At 35.8% G+C, this 15,889-nt stretch overlaps 1 protein-coding gene across 3 annotated transcripts in view; it reads right to left on the bottom strand.

The window, feature by feature from the left end:
* CADM2 (cell adhesion molecule 2) overlaps nucleotides 1–15,889 on the bottom strand; it is a 1,158,136-nt gene that overhangs the window by 228,645 nt on the left and 913,602 nt on the right. The gene's annotated exons all lie outside the window — the stretch shown is intronic.

The raw sequence follows: 15,889 nt of genomic DNA, 5'->3' as shown, positions 1-15,889 counted from the left end.
TCAGACTGAAAATGCCAAAACATTCAACTGTCTGCTGACTGACTCAATATATTCCACATTTGAAAAAAATCAAATACATATACCATTACCTAGTAATGTCATATCAATAAAATGTGTCCTGCAAAAAAAGTAGAGAAGTCCAACTTTAGTAACTTCAGTCTTCAGAATATTCTTTACACACCAAGGTTTAAATAACTTATAAAATTAAAACCATCAATTATGATTTATTATTTATACCAAATGCTGCTATATGTGCAACTACATTGTTCTTTGGTAAAGAAAATAATTACTAGAAGCTTCATCATACCATGATTATCTTATAATTGCATTGAATTTATATCTGTCCAATTTCTTATGTGAGTAGTTTTATGAGGGAAGATAGTAAATACACAATCAAAATTTGATAATCACAAAATTCTGATATACATTTTCAAAGATCTTACATAGACAAAACTTTCCCCATCTCACGAAAACCCACAAATAAAAGTTTCTGAATAGATTTTTTAAATTTTTATTGAGTACATTGGGGTATCATTGTTCAATTCTATAAATAATACATCATCTGTATATTGTATTGTGTGTTTACCACCCAAAATCACATCACCTTTTGTAACTGTTTATGTCCCCTTTATCCACTTCTAGCTCTTTTCAATTCCTTTCTCTCTGGTAATCACCATACTGTTCTGCGTCTATGAGTTTTGCTTTGCTTTCCTTAATGCCTTCACCTTTTCTGCTCAGTCTCCCAAGCCCCGCCCACTTCAAACAGTGCTTTAGTCTGTTTTTTGTATCTATCAGTCTGTTTCTATATTGTTACTTTATTTTCCTTATTACATTCTACATAGAAGTGAAATCATATGGTACTTGTCTTTCTCTGACTGACTTATTTTTCTTAGCATAATAATCTCCAGATCCGTCTATGCTGTGGAAAAGGCTAAGATTTCCTTCTTTTTTACAGATTAGTATTCCATTGTATAAATGCACCATATCATTCTTTTTTGATCCATTCGTCTACTAATGGGCAATTGAGCTGATTCCAAGTCTTGGCTATTGTAAATAATGCTGTAATGAATATAGAGGTGCATGTAAACATTCCAATCAGTATACTAGGTTTTTTCAAATTCTGAGAAGTACAATTGCTGGGTAATAAGGCAGTTGCATTTTTAATTTTCTATGGAAACTCCGTACTGTTTTCCACAGTGGCTGCACCAATATGCATTCCCACCAACAGTACACAAGGGTTCTCTTTTCTCTGAATCCTCACCAAAATTTGTTTGTTGATTTCTTGATGTTAACCATTTTGACAGGTATGAGTGATAGCTTATTGTGGTTTTAATTTGCATTTCTCTAATGATTAGGGACATGAACATCTTTTCATATGTCTATTGGCCAACTATATGTCCTCTGGAAAATTATCTATTCAGATTCATTTTTAATTGAGTTGTTTTACATTTTTGGTATTGAGTTTAATATTAATGCTTTATTAGATATATCATTGATGAACACATCCACCCATTCAGTGAGTTGTCTTTTCATTTTGTTGATGGTTTCTTTTCTTGTGCAAAAACTTTTAAGTTCAACATGGTCTCATTTCTTTATTTTTTTATTTATTTCCCTTGCCTGAGGACACATATTAAAAAACATATTGTTGCACGGAATATTCGAGACTTTACTGCTTATGTTTTCTTCAAAGATTTTTATGGTTTTGGGTCTTACATTTAAGTCTTTAATTCAGTTAGAGTTTATTCTTGTGTATGGTTTAATAAGGTGGTCTAATTTTTTTTACATCTATCTGTTCAGTTTTCCCAACACCACTTATTGACTAGACTACCTTTAACTTATTATATGTCCTTGTCTTCTTTATTGAATATTAATTGACCATAAAGGTGTCGGTTTACTTCTGGGCTCTCTATTCTGTTTCATTGACCCATTTGTCTGTTTTTGTGCTAGTACCATGTGTTCTAATTACTAGAGATTTGTAGTATAGTCTTGTATCAGGCAACATAATTACTCCAACTTTGTTCTTCTTTCTCAAGATTTCTGTGGCCATTTGTTGTCTCTTGTGATGCCACATAAATTTTTGGAATATTGGTTCTACTTTTGTAAAATATATCATTGGTATGCTGACAGAAATTGCATCAAAACTATAGATGGCTTTCAAGTAGTATAAACATTTTAATGACGTTAATCTTTCCTATCTATGAATACGATATATGCTTCCACTTATTTTTATATTTTTCATTTCTTTCTTTAGTGACTTGTAATTTTCCAAGTACAAGTCTTTTACATCCTTGATTAAATTTAACCCTAGGTATTATTTATTTGAGGCAGTTGGAAATGGGGTTGTTTGCTTAGTTTCCATTTCAGATAGTTCATTATTGGTGCATCAAAATGCAACCAATTTCTGGATATTTATTTAGTATTCTGCTACTTAACTGAATTTATTTATCAGTTCTAACAGTTGTAGGATTATTTATATACAAGATCATGTCATCTGCAAATAAAGATAGTTTTACATATTCATTTCCAATTTGTATACCTTTTATTTGTTCTTCTTGTCTGATTGCCATGGTGAAGACTTCCAGTACTCTGGAGAATAAGAGTGGTGAAAGCAGATATCCTTGTCTTTTTCTGATCTTAATAACAACGCTTTTAGATTTTCCCCATGAAGTATGATATCGGTTGTGGGTTTCTCATAGTTAGTCTTTATTACATTGATATATCTCCTCTCTTCTCATCTTGCTGAAAGGTTTTATTATAAATGGGAGGTGGATATTATTAAATGCTTTTCCTGTATCTATTGATATGATCATGTGATTTTTAACCTTCATTTTATTTAGGTGGTATATCATGTTTATTGATCTGTGGATACTGTACCAACCTTGTATCTTTAAAGACCACTTGATCATGGTGCATGATTCTTTTACTGTATTTTTTAATCCAGTTTGCTACTATTTTTTGAGGATTTTAGCAACTTTGTTCATCAGGGATATTTTTCTATAATGTTCTTTATTTTTAGTGTCCTTATCTGGTTTAGAAATAATATATACTGGCTTTGTAAAATGAAATTGGATGTTTTCCCTTCTTCTGAATTTTTGGAATAATTAGAAAAGTATAGTTGATAGTTGTTTGAATGTTTGCTAAATTCACGTGTGAAAATCGTCCTGTATGGGACTTTTATTTGGTGGGAGTTTTTTCATTACAATTTCAATTTTACTAGTTGTAAGCTGTCTATTCAGATTCTCGAATTTTTCTTACTTGGTTTTGGGAGATTTATGTTTCTAGGAATTTATTCATTTTGTCCGGATTATCCAATTGTTTGGCATATAGTTGTTTATAATATTTTCTTAAAATTTCTTGTATTTCTGCAGAGTTAGTTGTTACTTCTTTTTCATTTCTTATCTTATTTATTTGGGTTTTTGGCCTTTTTTCTTAATAAGTCTACTTAAAAGTTTGTCAACCTTGTTTATCTTTTGAGGAACCAACTCTCAGTTTCATTGATCTTTTGAATTATTTTTTTAGACTCTATTTCATTTATTTCTGCTTGATCTTTATTATTTTCTTCCTTTTACTCACTTTGGGTTTTGTTTATTTTTCTTTCCCTTGTTTCTTTAAGTGTAAAGTTAGATTGTGTATTTGAGATTTTTCTTGGTTCTTGCAGTAGGCCAGTAATGCTATAAATTTCTCTCTTAGGACTGCTTTCACTATGGTCTATAGATACTGGGTTGTTGACTCATTTAAATTTGTTTTAAGGGAATTTTTGCTTCCTTTCAGGATTATTGTCAACCCATTCATTGTTTAGTAACATGTTATTTAGCTTTCAAGTCTTTTTGTGTTCTTCAGGGTTATTTTTCCTTTGATTGATTTCTAATTTTCTGCCATTGTGGTCAGAGATGTTTAATCTGATTTCAATCTTCTTAAATTTATTGAGACTTGTTTGATGACCTAACATATGGTCTATCCTAGAAAATTTTCTATAAGCACTTGAATATAATTTATATTATGTGTTGGGGTGATTCCATTGATTCCATTCAATTCCATTGAATCTAGTGTTCATTTAAGGTCACTGTTTCTTTGTCAATTTTCTTACTGTAAAATATATCCATTGTTGTAAATGGGGTGTTAAAATCTTCTACTATGATTGCATTACTGTTGAACTTTTCCATTATGTCCATGAAGATTTTATTTATATATTTAAGTGATGCTATTCAGTGTGCATATATGTTTTCAAGGGTTATCTCCTCTTGTTGGGTTGCTACCTTTATCATTATTTTGTGTCTCTCTTTTTCTCTTACTATAACCTTTATTTTAAAGTCTATTTTGTCAGATATAAGTATTGCTACAACAGCTTTTTATTTTCCACTTTCATTTGCATAAAATATCTTTTTCCATGCCTTTACTTTTTGTCATATGTAATGTTTGTCCTGAGGTGGGTATCTTGCAGACAACATATATTTGGATCTTGTCTTTTTATCCATTCAGCTATCTTGTCTTTTAGTTGGGGTATTAAAACAATTTATAATTTAAGTGATTATTGATAGGTACATACTCATTTTTATTTTATTATTTTAACTATGTTCCTTTGTTTTTTGTTATTTTCTTTTTTTTCTTCTTCTTAAAGAAGACCCTTTAACATTTTTTGTAATACTGGTTTGGTGGTAACAAATTTCTTTAGGCTTTTCTTACCTGGAAGCTCTTAAGCTTAAAAGCTCAAAGAGCTTTTAAGATTCTCTCTTTGTCTTTAACCTTTACCATTTTAATTAGGATGTGTCTTGGTGTGTGCATCTCTGGGTCCATTTTGTTTGGGACTCTGTGTTTCCTGGACTTGTGTGACCCTTTCCTTCATCAAATTGGAAAAGTTTTCAGTCATTATTTCTTCAAATAGGTTCTGATCCCTTGCTATTTCCCGTCTCCTGTTGGTACCCCTACTATGTAAATGTTGCTATGTTTCAGATTGTCCCAAAGATTCCTAAATGACCCTCATTTTTAAATTCTATTTTCATTTTGCTTCTCTGATTGGGTGCTTTCTGCTACTGTCTTCCCAATTATTGATTTCATTGAAAGACTCAATCTACTGTTTGTCCTTCTAGTGTGTTCTTTATTTCATACATTGTATTCTTAATTTCTGAACTGGTTCTTTTTTATGGGTTTTATATCCTTTTTTTTTGCTTGCTATCTCCCAAGTTTCTTGATCATCCTTATAACCACTTTCTTTAACTCTATATTTAGTAAATTGTCTCTATTTTAATTAACATTTTTTTCTAGAGATTTCTTCTCTTTTTTTTTTTCATTTGGATCCTGGTTGTTTTTGTTTGTTTGTTTGTTTGGGGTTTTTTTTTGTTTTGTTTTGTTTTTGTCTCTCTATTTTGGCTCCTCTTTGTGTTTGTTCTTATGCATTAGGTAGATCTCTTATCATTCCCAGTCTTGTTAAGGTGGCCTTATATATTCAGTAAGTGTCATGTGGGACTCAGTGGCACAGTCTCCTTGATCACCTCATCTGGGTGATACAGTAACGTCTCTCACGTAGGTGATGTGGACCCTCCTGAGTCTTGATTGCTATTGGCCCACTCATGTGTATGGGGTCAATTCCCAGGCTAGCTGACTGTGGGAATCAATTCTGACCAGAGAGTATAATTTGCAGCACAGGTGTTGACCCCGTGAAGCAGAATTCTTCTCAACACAGGTGCCTGCTAAGATTTTTCCTTTGAATATATCATTTATGAAGCTAATTGGATCCTTCTCTGATGTTGTCTGATGCTAGCCACTGGGTATATTGGATCTGGGGTCTCTTGGGAGGGACTGTCATGCAGGCCAATGTCAGACACTGCTTGTAACTGGCCCTGAGCTACCTTTTGCAGCTACAAAAGTGATCCACAGTTTGTAGCTGCCTCTGCCGGGCCTGGGCATGCATGGGAAGGATGAAGTTGTGAACCAAGGCTGGCTTTTAGCAACACTGGGCCCAGGGACAGGTAAGCAAAAGTTCCAAGGCATCTGGACATCCACCACTGCCTGCCTCCATCTACCAGCTACCTGATAGACTCAGTCCCTGAAAGAGCCCTGGTGGTCCTTAAGTTGTTGTGAGAGGTGGGTTCCTGGTGATCCATCAGGTAGGGACAAGAGAGTTCACAAGACTGATGCAGGTTCAAATGCAGTGCCGGTGCTGAGTCGTAGGCCACTCAGCAACTGTCCCTGGGCATACCAAGTCTGTCACCTGCTGGGTGCCTGCAGGCCTTTTTATGGTGGGGCAGGGTCTCAGGAAGCCATCAGGCTAAAGACAGCAGAGTTTATCAGGGCCAACTGGATCAAGATTTGGCCTTGTGAAAGAGGGTCTCTGTCCTAGTTAGGCATGCAAGGAGGAAATGGTTACTATCTTAGAGCCACAGAACTTCGTGTGTCTAAGGTTCTGCCAAGAGCCTACTCTCAACAGGGCAGGGCTATCGGGGATCAGGAGGGTGAGACTAGTGAATCCTTCGTGAGGGAGAAGTGCCAGCCAGGCTGTGGAGGAAAGTGGGAAGAGGGACCACCTGCCCCCAAGCCGTACTTTTCAGTCTATCTCCAATTCTTCCCAGACCACAGAGGAGAGGGCAGTTAGGAATTGAGAGGGTGGGGTCACATGGAGCCCAAAGAGTGAGGCCAGAGGGTCTCCCATAACGGGGAGGCACGAGTCAGTTTCACAAGAAATTGGGAGAAACGGTCCCTGTCCCAAAGCCACACCACTTGGTCACTGACATCCCTTGAGTCTACCCAGACTCCTACACCCCAGCCCAGGCAGCTGACTCTTCAGCAGGGTTTGAGCTCTGCAGGGTAGAGATATAAAGAGTCCAGAGGGTGGGGCTATTGCATTCCACTGGGCTGATGCCACACAGAGGGGAGTGTTCCACTTAAGAAAGGTGGTATCTGCAAGATGGGAGAATGACTCAGCACAGGCATTCTTGAGGTTGCCCTCTGAGTTTTCTCCCCAAGGCCACAAACCCCAGACTATTTTCCTGGGACTCTTATCTCCTCCCCCCTTCCCTCCACCGGCACCCAGAGTTAGTGGCTGAACTATATTTTGTGTGTTGGCTCTTTCAGAATGTGCCTGTGTCTTTAGCAGACTCTCGTTTCTCCTTGGCAGACAGAATTCACCCCGATTTTCACAACCAGATATTCTGTGTGTGTCTCACCCTTGCTCTGGTGTTCTGGGCTGGGGAGACCCCTGATATAGGGGTTCAGACCCCAGGCTCCTCAGGAAGAACCTTTAGAGCTGAGCTATCTCTTCTGAATTTCAGCCACAGCCTATGAAAGTGGGGTCAATTTTTTTTTTTTTTTTTGCCTATCTGCCCTTCCTACCAGTCTCAGTGTAAATTTTTGATGATAAGACTCTTTCTGTTCAGCTAGTCTTCAATTAGTTATTCAGTTGGCTGTTCCAGACTTCAGCCGTCATTCCAGTTTGGTCCTGGGAAGAGGTAAGGGTCACCTTCTTCTAGTCTTTTGTTATCTTGGGGCTCCCTGTGAATCTTTTATTTGTTTCTTTAAAACAGTATTTCCTCAGGTGTTTGCCACATTATTTTTTTATTTTCCCTGAGAAAATATCTTTCACCTTTTGATACAGTTCATAATTTGATACAGCTCACTATTTTTCCTGGATTCACAGAACAAGAAAATGAGTTGGTATGTGAAGTAAAACGTTTCTGCAAGCTCTTCTTATTTTCACCACCTAACATATGAAATTTATTTTTTATATCTTACTATAAAAACAACATAGGTAGCCATGTACTGTAACTCTCATTGAGCATTTATATTAAAAAAAGAAAAAAAAAGTGATATGTAATGCTATAATGGAAATGTATACACAAAGGTACATTGGGCATGAGAAACATCTGCTTTCGTTAGATAGAGAAACCAGCCTTCGAGATTTGTGATTTTGTAACTTTAAAAACCCAATGCCCAAGGCCCTGGCGGGTTGGCTCAGTGGTAGAGCGTCGGCCTGGCGTGCAGGGGACCCGGGTTCGATTCCGGCCAGGGCACATAGGAGAAGCGCCCATTTGCTTCTCCACTCCCCCTCCTTCCTCTCTGTCTCTCTCTTCCCCTCCCGCAGCTGAGGCTCCATTGGAGCAAAGATGGCCGGGCGCTGGGGATGGCTCCTCGGCCTCTGCCCCAGGCGCTAGAGTGGCTCTGGTTGCGGCAGAGCGACGCCCCAGAGGGGCAGAGCATCGCCCCCTGGTGGGCAGAGCATCGCCCCTGGTGGGCGTGCCAGGTGGATCCCAGTCGGGCGCATGTGGGAGTCTGTCTGACTGTCTCTCCCCGTTTCCAGCTTCAGAAAAATACAAAAAAAAAAAAAAAAAACCCAAAAAAACCCAATGCCCAAAAATCTTGAATTGGCATTTATAACATAGGAAGAAAAAGGACTAAAGTCTGTGTTGTACACATTTCTAGTAATTCCAGTCTCACCTCCCACAGCCTGAAATTTGGATTACATTTTTAAAGATCTGCTCTCATTTAGGGGATAACATAATTATTAAGTGAAATAAATTCTATAGCATACAAGCTTTGAAACCCTAGAAGCATGTTAAAACAAAATAACTTTCATATTTTTGAAATTCTAACACAAGCATAAAGCTATCAACATAATACATATTTCATCAAAAGTAATCCATAGATTTTTATGAAATGTGCTTAATATTTTTCAATGTCAATGCACATTTGTGACTGAAAGTTTAAAAACTTAATCTTGATCTGCTTTCTTCCATCAATTTCTTTACTTCTTACTATTTTCTCCCTTCTTATGGGAGGAGGTGTGTGTGTGTGCATCTTCTAGAAAATAATTACTGTCTCTCAAAGATCAGCAAATTAATATTGATCAAGAATATTGTTTCTAAAATAGGTTGGCATAAATCAGACACCCAGTGGGAATATAATTAATCTCAAGGGAATAAAAATAATTATAATTTATGATGCAGAATCGGCAGAATGACATATTACTTTCTAAGTTAAAGTATTTTCTATACTGTATTGAATTTTTTTTTACTTCATTAAATTGGTTTTTCTTTACCTTAGACCTCTAAATTCATTTTTTAAAAGTGTTAGCTTATATTAAATTATATGCTAACTCTTAGAAGTCTGTCAATGTTTTAAAAAAAAATGCATGACACTCAAATTTTGCCTGTGAAAAATTTTAGCAAAAGGTAAAGTTAGCGACTTGAGGAAAGCAGCAGCAATAGCCTGACCAGGCGGTGGCGCAGCGGATAGAGTGTCAGACGGGGCACGGAGGAAGCCGGTTTGAACCCTATGGTCGCAGTGGATAGAGTGTCAGACGGGGGCACGGAGGAAGCCGGTTTGAACCCTATGGTCGCGGTGGATAGAGTGTCAGACGGGGGCACGGAGGAAGCCGGTTTGAACCCTATGGTCGCGGTGGATAGAGTGTCAGACGGGGCACGGAGGAAGCCGGTTTGAACCCTATGGTCGCAGTGGATAGAGTGTCAGACGGGGCACGGAGGAAGCCGGTTTGAACCCTATGGTCGCAGTGGATAGAGTGTCAGACGGGGGCACGGAGGAAGCCGGTTTGAACCCTATGGTCGCGGTGGATAGAGTGTCAGACGGGGGCACGGAGGAAGCCGGTTTGAACCCTATGGTCACCGGCTTGAGTGTGGGATCATAGACACGAACTCATGGTTGCTAGCATAAGTCCAAAGGTCACTGGCTTAAAGACCAGGGTCACTGGCTTAAGCCCAAGGTTGCTGGTTTGAGCAAGGGGTCACTTGCTCTGCTATAGCCTCCTGATCTAGGCACATATTAGAAAGCAATCAATCAACAACTAAGGTGTTGCAACAAAGAATTGATGCTTCTCATCTGTCTCCCTTCCTGTCTGTCTGTCCTTATCTGTCCCTCTCTCTGATTCTCTCTGTCTCTGTCAAAAAAAGGGGGGAAAAAAGCATTAGCAACATATCTTACTATTTCACTGTAACTAGAATAAAATTTTAGAGAGTTTTTACATGTTTATATTATACTATATATACAGTATTATCTATATAAAGAATATATATAATTATTTATGTTATATATAAGCTTATATAAATTCTATAAATATCTACACTTCCATGTGCATACATTGTATATAAAAATTTTATAAAGAAATATATGAGAGACAATTTAAGATAAAGTAGGATAAAATTCTAACATATAACTAAAAATGACAGAAGCTGAGAACCCTAGAACACATGAGGAGTGACTGGTAAGAGCTCATTTGATGAAAAGCTTTTAGAAGCAGTATAGAAAGAGATATTTTTTCTGTATTTCACAGAAGTAAGACTTTAAAACATACTGAAAAGCTGAAAAATATGTACATCAAATTAGAAACATCATGTGAAATCGATAATAAAAAAATCACATTGTGTTTTATTACATTAAATGTAGTGGCTCAGCAGTAACCTTGAATTCCTGCTTTGTAGCTGGGTTAAAATGAGATACACTGTGGAGGTGCCTGAACACACACTACTCTTGCTAATTCTCAAGGGGAAAATCCATAGCGTGATACACACTGGTTCAAAGGCTCCTTATACTTGCTGACTCCACAGTTTTCATATTACGCTCTGAGTTCTGAGCAGATAGGCTTTGAGCTTGACTTGGTCTTGGAGACTGAGGCAGACCAACAACCAGCCTACACTGTGGTAAAGATTCTGGCTCTCTCTTTGAGCTTTGACAGAGATAATAAGAACCACATCATAGGCATGAGTGTATCAAATAGCCTTTCAACATAGGAGAGAATAAGAGAAACACACGTTTTACAAACAATCTGCTACAAAATTGTATTTCCTCGGTATATTTCATAACACACTTAGAACAGTGCTACTATGCAAATATTTTTGGGGTATTTTTCTATTGAAAAAGAAAAAAAAACAGAAAGAAAGAAAGAAAAGCCTTCAAATGCTAAATGAGTACTGTCCTTCAAAACAACCAGAAATCTGCTGAGCCCCAGAGATCTGATGTTATAATAACCAGTTAGGCAAAATAAAAGCAATCTCCTGTGATACAGATTGGATCTAAAAGTGGCAGCAATACATTATATTCAGAAAGGTTCAGAATTCACAAATATAAGACCGGGATTGGTAAAAGTAGGTTCCTAGTTGTGAGTACAAGCAACATGGAGTTACTAATGTTATTGTAAGAATCATAAACTGTGAGCCTCTTTGCATACAAATAACTGTAAGTCTATGTTTGCCAACCCCTGTATAAGCAGAAGATGGAACAGGGAGAGGTTTGGTAGCAATGCACCACGAAGATTGCACTGGTACTGAACTCTTATTACAATAGTTAGGAATATCTGAGATCCCAGAAAAAAATCACTGTTGAGATCCTAGCGGAGATCCAAAGGGCCACTTATGACGAAACAAACCTCACGCTGGGAATAGTGCCAGGACCTAATAAATTATTCTTCACCCAGTTGTAGAGTAAGAAGGGAGTTGAGAGTAATATTCACATATTGAATGTCTTCATAAATTAGATGTGGGTAGATTTCTCCCTTTTAAAGATTGAAAATAAGATGACTAATTTGTTACAAAAAAAACCAACATACAAACAAACAAAAAACTGTGCTCTTCATTCCTTATTTAAATCTAGGAGGTAGTTTCCTAGTGAACGGCTACTTGTCTCAAAACTCTTTACTATAGAGTAAAATTATTTGACTAGACGTAGCCAGTGAAAAGTGAGTAAGGTGATATATTTTACTTCATTGTGCAGGTTTTTAAGAAGTTGGAAGAGCTTCTCCAGCCTGTCATCATCCCTCTTCTGTTCTGCAGCTGAGTTTCCAAAGCTCTTGGCAATGAAAATGGCACAAAGTTGAAAAACCCTGGGTTTCTGAATCCCTGCCTATTGAAAGGCTGCAAAAATGCTAAAAAACTGTTGTACCCTAACACTACTTCAGAGAGAATGAGAAATTCTATCGCTTTAAACTTTTTACATTTGTGAGTTTATTTCTTCATGAAATTAACACTACTATAACTACCATAAATGGATTAAATAAAAAAATAATACCAGTTGTACAAAACATAGTATTGATCAAAAGAAAGGGACGTAATCCTAAATAATTTGATAGAATTCATTATATAAGCCTGAAAAAAAAAATGAAACAAGTGTTCAGAAGTTTCAGTGCACTAAAAGATACAAACTCTTATTTTAAAAGACCAGAAAGACTCAGAGGAAAAGTAATTGAAAATATAAAGAAACTAAGATACAATAAAAAAGAGAGATGAAGATAGAATAAAAATATAAAATAATTTGAGTCCTTAGCAAAAGGAGCAGTCATATAAGTGTAGTGAAAATGGGGGGAAAATAATGGAGATAACCAACTTGAGATGTCTCAGAATTGAGAATAAAAGGAGCACATAAAAGAAGAACAACTTTATATACAGTCCTTATTTCCCTGGGTGCATGTGTTTATGTGTATGCATTTTGTTAATTCACAGAGAAATTATTGATAAAAAATACTGTACCACTGTAACCAAAGATATGCTAGTAGAATAATTTCTATGGTTAAAATTAATCTATGTTTTCATTCTAAGTTATTAAATTCCTAAAACAAAAGGAGCAATTTCATCACACCTTTGAGAACGAAAGGTTATAAGGGCAAAATTTTATAACCAACCAATTTATCTTTTATATGATATTGCAACAGAAGAAAAAAATGTTAGCTATCCTAGGTCTCTGAAAAATGCCATCTATTTTTTTTTCTTACAAAAATCATTGGAAAATATTTTATTACAGAAAGGAAGAAAATCAAGGGAATAGGTTTTCATTTATAAGAAAGTATTGACATGGCCTTTCTATCCTAGTGGAAGTTATTTCCATTTTTAACAATATTTATGCACACAAAAAATCATCATAACATTATTTATAATAAAAAGTATAAATCTGTGTAATATCTAATATTAAGAAACAAAATTTTTGATGGAATATTAAAAGGTCTTATTTTTTAAGCTAGAGGACTTTTAACACAGGGAAATACTATAACTTTAATTGAAAACAGAAGAATGAATAACTAGTCATTCAGTATGATATCGATTTTATGATAAAACAGAAAAGATACCTAATAGAGGATTGAAAGTTGGGTCATGTTTTTTCCTGCTTTTTTGTACTTTTCTAAATTTTCTCATTCAATCAATGGTTATATTACATCTACCTTAAAAACATTAATACTTTTTAAAAATGTGGAATACATTATTTTTCAGTACTTCATTATGTGATTATCAAAATTGACTATGTACTACTTATAAAGTCACCTCATTTATTTAAACTGCTATTTAGCATCAAACATGCCATAAAATGCCATTGTAAAATGTGGAAATAGGAGAATGCAGAGGAGATGAGGTGCCAGAAAACAGAAAAGAAAAAGGAAATTGATATCATGTTAATATCACCGCTTTTACCATCATCTCAGATCAGATATCAATTTTCTGGGCAAACATACATTATTTAAAGAAATAGTCTGTGTAATAAACAGAATTTAAAAATATATATATATATATATATTTCTGGTATAGCATTAAATACCTCATAGGTTTATGCCAACAATATTAAAATTCACTGTTTGACTTACCTGTTATACAGATGTAGAAACGTATTACAGTTTCTTTGTAATATAGAGAGAATTGTGAAAAACAAAATCCATGTATTTCACCATATTTACTCTTTTGTTTTTGAGAAAAAAATTTTTAAACAGATGTCTATAGTCTTCAGGTTTTGGCAACATTATAAATGCTCTTGTCTGTGGTACAGGACATTATATTATGGAGAAATCTTTCTATAATAAAATAATACATCATCAGTATGAGGAGTATGAGGACAACAGTCTTTAAAACAACTAGGATGATACATCAACTCTGACAGATCTGAGCAATGACATAATAGCCTCTTTTCTGTGATGGTGACAAAGAATGGTAAAGGGCACAAAACTGTCATTCTTGTTGTTTACTTTCTGTCCAAGACTGATAAAAGAAGGAAGGTGATTGACAGCACAGAGTCACAAACACTGCCTTAGACATGCAGTTGTTACCTTTCATACATATAAAAAGTAGTTATTATTGATTTTAAGGACACCTTACTTTTCTAGCATGCTATGATGTTATCTTTACCTAAAAAAAGAGTAATTGATTATATAATTTAAACATTAACCTTCTTAGAAACTATTGCTTCTTGATGCACTATTTGTATAGATTATAGGAATTTATATGTGTGTGTATGTGTGTGTATGTGTATATATATATATATATACATACATATTTATATAATTAGGCAGTGAGTGAGTAGCAGAGTCCTACTGAAAGATGGCACAGAGAAATAAATACAAATTAAGAATAACATTACTAAAAGGAGAATGCAGGCCTGGACTGGATGGCCCAGTGGACAAGCATTGAGGTCCTGGTCAGACTCCCAGGCAGGGCACGTATGAGAAGCAATCAATAAGTACACAACTAAGTGAAACAACAAGTTAATGCTGTTCGCTCTCTCTCACTCTCTTTTTACTCCTCCCTTCCTCTCTCTCTTAAATCAATGAAAAATATTTTTAAAAAAGGAACAAAGAATATATATTATTTTTTCTAATATATATTTCTTCCAACTACAGAAGTTATTAATTAAAATATTTGTTCAGAACACTGAATATGTATAGCGGACATTGAAAGAAGTAGTAAGTGCTTGTACTGATTTTTTAAGAGATTGCAATTTATTTGAAGGAGATTAAATGTACAGATGCAAAATAGGTAGATGATAATTGCAAAGCAACATGAAAACAAGTTAATGATAATGTGGCATAAAACTTTTAGATCAGAGTTGGGGATAGAAAGTCATTAAATAAAAATCTAATGACTCAAGAAAACTATTTTTGAAACCTTGAATGGAGAATTAGGCTTTGGACTGGCCGAGACAGGCCGAAGAGTGATAAAGGTCAGAAAATCAGTTACAGCAAAAGGAAAGGTGGTCTTTGTGACAGGGTGGATAGACCCAGAAGAGGAATATGTATCTCTACATGCATAAATATATTCTGGTCCCTCCTCATCCACACACATTTTGTATTTCTAAGTGAAATGTAAGACATCACCACTATAACTGTAAACATGCCCGTTTCTGCACCTCTGTTCTCATGATTCCCACTGTCTGGGGTGTCCCCTATGAACCTCCCAGTTCCAAACCCTATCTATTTTAAAAAGCTATTTCTCTTATATTCCTTTGAATTCATTATGCTTCTCATCCTTATTAGCCTGATCAGGCAGTAGCGCAAAATAGAGCATTGGCCTGGGATGTGGAGAACCCAGGTTTAAAACCCCAAGGTTGCCGGCTTAAGTGTGGGCTCACCTGGTTTGAGCAGAGCTTACCAGTTTGAGCCCAGTGTTGCTGGGTTGAGCAAGGGGTCAATCGGTTTGCTGTAGCCCCCTGGTCAAGACAAATGTGAGGAGAAAATCAATGAGCAACAAAGGTGCTGTAATGAAGAATTGATGCTTCTCATCTCTCTCCCATCCTGTCTGTTCCTATCTGTCCCTTTCTCTGTCTCTCTCTGCCCGTGTCACACACATACACACACAAAAAATGCCTATTTCTCTGAATTCTTTAAATTTAGATTTCATCTGGATATATCAATCTCTATGAAATATTGTAATTATCTAGGTTAACATTATTACTATTGTCCTTTAAGTTCCTTCCGAGTGTTTCGTGCCTGGCCTTGATTCATCTGTGTCCACCTCACAGCTTAACTAAAAAACATGAAAAAACTAGACATGGCCATAACAATGAGGAAATGTTCTAGTCCTATTATTACCGGTAAGAAATAAACTTTTCTTTTAACATCTAACTACACATTTAAAAAAATGTTTTTTCTTCAAGTGCCAATATTATTCACTAAGAAGTTGTTAACATCACATTTAAT

Source organism: Saccopteryx bilineata, chromosome 8 (assembly GCF_036850765.1).
Source record: "Saccopteryx bilineata isolate mSacBil1 chromosome 8, mSacBil1_pri_phased_curated, whole genome shotgun sequence".
NCBI lineage: Eukaryota > Metazoa > Chordata > Mammalia > Chiroptera > Emballonuridae > Saccopteryx > Saccopteryx bilineata.
Note: the sequence above shows the minus strand (reverse complement) of the source record. Positions and strands in the feature narration are given on the sequence as shown.